We start from the raw sequence: 4,306 nt of genomic DNA, 5'->3' as shown, positions 1-4,306 counted from the left end.
TATATCACCATTTGTTACAGCGAATGCACCTCCATAGATCAAAAGTTAATTATGGTTACAGAAGTTAATATTTCACTTAAAAAAGAGGGCAGGGGGTTATCCTCCCAATGTGTGACATAGTACTATATGTCCCCAGGTGACCCCATCCTTGGCAGAAGCAGCCCCTACCTGAGATACTGGTGGATAGCTCATAGCTACTGTAGCCAGGGGTCTCCTCCTCTTCCTCCCCATCAGGTCTGGCCTCCAGCAGCCACTTATTCATCCTGAGCCTCAGCCCCTCCACCAGCTCCCCTTCCCCTGCCAGCTTCTCCTTCTTTACTGAGCGCGGAGTCCGTGCCTCAGGCAGCACAGCCTGTCCCCTTCCCGCCGCCCTCCCCAGGGAGAGCTCAGTCCCACGTCCACCTCCCGGACAGCCTACAGCAACAGGACAGGGTGGCGGGGCTGCGGACGGAGAGCAGGAGAGTCAGCCGGGGGAACCCTGCCCCACGTTCCATTTCCTCCTTCCTCCTAATAATAGTTTGCTGCACCTTGCCCTCAGAGAGGCAGTGCTGGGAGAACGCCTCTTCAGCCCTGCGCCTCCCTGCACCGCAGGAACTGCTCCATTGCCTCCCAGAGTTACGCCTCTGAGCAGTTGCCTAACTGCCATACACAATAAATACTAAGCATTAAAATTGGTTTACTAGTTTTCTAACAAAATTATGCAACTTTTTAGTTATTTATGAAGACATTGGGGCTGATAGTGTTGGGGGAGTACACGCCCACATGGTTCTGACCACACCCACACAGCACTGATCACAGCTTCTCCCCTTATCAATATGTAGGTCATTAAATATTTAAATTGTTGTGTCAATGTGGCTTTTAATTTGTTCTGGGCTGTGACAGTAGAGACAATTTCTCCACCTACTTAAATTGGAAGTATACTTGGTTGCATGCTAGAAATGGTTACATCTTCCTAATGTTTCAGATTTAACTCAGGTTTCCACAGAAAATAAATATAGCATTGTTTTTTTCTTCTAGATTTTGATAAAGGAAAATATATAACGGAATTTTTCAATTAGAGGTAACGGATGATCCTCCTGTGTAACACGCCTTGTCAGAGACAACAGAAATCTATTATCCTATGGAGTGTTTTCTTATCAGATTATGAAGCAATTTTATGTAATGGTCTGTTTTATATTGTATTTTGTTTTTGTTATTTTTGTTTTTTAGAACTTTTGTAGTAGATGAGATAGTTGAAAGTAAGATTAGATCCATACCTCATTTGTAGTTTCCTAAACTTATTTTTTCTCATCTAACATCTCCCCTTCCAAGCCATGATTATCATAATGGGGGTTATTCAGATCTGATCGCACGGCTGTGAATTTGCGGGCCGGGCAATTATCAATAGATTGCCCATGCGTACGGATTGTAGAGCGCATGCGCAAGGCCATCATGCAATAAAATCCTGCTACCTATTTCATCGCTGGCCATACACATGTTGATTGACAGAAAACCAGAGTTTATGGGTGGTAACCGGTTGTATTCTGGGAAAATGCAGGCATGCCCAGGTGTTTGAGGGGAAGTCATGTGACATCACCTCCGGTCCCAATCCAAATGCTTCTATTGCAGCTGCTGAGTAAGTCCTGGGCTACGCACAGGCTGCAAACACTAGAAAAAATGAATGAATTTGCAGGGATTCGTCGATCCAGCTAGCAATTTTGCCACGCTAAGCAATTTGCAGGCTTGCACAGAGCGGATCTAACTAACCCTAGTTCTTAGTGGGACACCCTTCGGTATTCTGCTTTGCTCTGGCAGATGATTAACCTCCCTTAAGGACCTCTGTAATAGCTATAAGACAGCCACTGGCTCTCCTCCATAGCCTAAAACATTAGCTATCTACTACATTCTGTTACCAGCCACCTGTGGTTGGTCTGTATAAATACACTCTAGCTTCCTGACTCCTGCATGATCCCTGTCTTCAGTCCCAGCTGCTGCATAATTAGCAGTTTACCTCTATGTGTCTGGCTGCCCAGCTGCAGTTAATGTGTGTTTCAGGAGGATTGTCCTTTCGCAGCCATCCTGATTGTGATTTGCTCCCTATATTACCCAGCCTGCCCTAGACTTAATGCTGGTTATATGAGCCCTAGTTCTATTCCCTGCTGCTCTGCTCAACTGGCAACTCCCAACTGCCCCCCCTCCCCAACTGTGGGACACTCCCAGCCCCTGGCGGGACACTGGACCTCCCCCAAAAACAGGAGGGGCCTGCGAAAGTCGGGGCAGTTGGGAGGTCGAGTTTAGGCACAGGTGACTTAATTAGTATCTCAGTCAGCTTGATTATACCATTTGTGCACTAGCAGGGATATTGCTAAAACCAGAACTGTTGGGTTGCCTTGAGGGCCATATTTGTGACACACACTGTCCTAACCCCTTTGGTTTCTGTACTCCCGACACAGCCATTCAGCAAAAATACATTGCTTTCCTTGCTGTGAAACATACTGTGGATAGTAGGCTGTGGCTTCCTATACTGTATCCCTCAACTATGTTATGTCAGAACATAATATAAAAAAACACAGGTGTAAAAGTAACATACAGTATAGACAGGAAGCATCTGTTCTGAGTTCTAATCAGCACAGCTGTGTCAACCCGCAAGGATACACACTACACAAAGACTCCCAGAATTCTCCCCAGGTAGGTAAAGCAGTCTTATGTAAAATCACAGGGCAATGGGAAGTGGCATAGCCACCGTGCAGCAGACCCCGTGGCAGCTTGGAGGAGCGACCACCAGTGGGGTCTGTGGTGGGCAACGGCGCCTGTCCAATTGTATCAGAAACAGCAGCCTACAGCTCAGTGACTAGCTGAGCAAGCAGGCTGCAGGGAGAAGAGCATGCTGCTCTACGAGATAGGAAGAAGATGCAGGGTCTCTCTCCAGTTAGGGTTGCACAGCCCATCTGCCCCATCAGTAACAGTAAGTCAGTACTTTTAAACATTATATATATATATATATATATATATGTTTGTATGTTTGTGTATATATATATATATATATATATATATATGTATATATATATACTAGGTGATTCATCGCGCCCTACGGGCGCTCTTCACACCGTCGTAAGGGGCTGCGCCCCCTTAATTTGTGAACATTTGCATATGAGAAAGATGGTTAGAATTGTATGAAAGATGCCCTGTATTGCAACTTGAGTTATAGGTGAAATGTGTTAAATAGAGAGCATATGATGTGGAAGGGGATGTGTATTGTTTTGTTTAATTAAAAAGCGGTTACAGAGTAAGATGTACATTGATAGTGTGGATGGTACAGTGACATTTGTGGGTGTGGTGGGGGGGCTGTGTGTGCATGTTGTTTAGGTGTGTGTGTGCAATAGTATAGTAGGGTGTTTCTGAGTCAGCGGCTCCCCACTGGCGGAGGTCACGACACAGGAAAACAGGAGGCTGGGTAGTGATAGGGGTGTGTGGGCATAAGGGGGACTAAAGAGGAGGGTGGGAGATACTGTGCAGCTTCTGCCAGTGGGTGAGGGTCCAGCGTGGCAGTACAGGAGTACAGGATAGTGGCCCTTAGTCAGTGTCTCCTCCTACTGGGTGGGAGTTCGGGTGCATGAGAGCAGGAGGCTGGGCTATGAGGCATGATAGGGGCATGTGGGCAAAACAGCGTCAGCGACTCCCCAGTGGTGGAAGTTACGGTTCAGGAGAGCAGGAAGCTGGGTAGTGATAGGGGTGTGTGAGTATACGGGGGACTAAAGAGGGGCTTAGGGGTGCCGTGAATTGCGGGAGGGGCGCGGGGGTGCCGTGAATCAAGGGAGGGGGGGCGCAGGTGTCGGCGAATCGCGGGAGAGGGGGCGGGGGTCTGCAAAGCATGGGTGGGGCGTGAATTGCGCGAGGGGGGGTTGCGAATCGCGGGAGGGGGGTGCGCGGGGGGTCCGTGAATTGCGGGAGTGAGGGGCACGGGGCGCGATGAATCACCTAGTTGGTTATATATTCTTGTAGAAGGATGGTAGGATGTTGCTGTCATTCAGAATGCATTTACATAAACAGTAATAGTAGCAGTAAAAGGTCTGACTTAAAACACCTACAGTAAAACAGAACAGGTGTTATATATTATACAAAGAATTGGTTGATGATGTGTAGGTTGACGTGCACATAGTTCATAGTTGTCACTGGAAAAAAATTGCTACAAGAAAAAATCAACACAGAAAGTTCAACACATGTAAATGTTGACATAAGTGTGGCACTTCATCGGTGTCCATGTCGACACATGAGAATGAATATGAAAACATTCAAAAAAAGAAAAAAAAATCTTCAAAAACTCATG

The sequence above is a fragment of the Crinia signifera genome, chromosome 7 (genome assembly GCF_055691185.1).
Source record: "Crinia signifera chromosome 7, ASM5569118v1, whole genome shotgun sequence".
Taxonomy (NCBI): Eukaryota; Metazoa; Chordata; class Amphibia; order Anura; family Myobatrachidae; genus Crinia; species Crinia signifera.
This window is presented reverse-complemented; position numbering follows the sequence as displayed.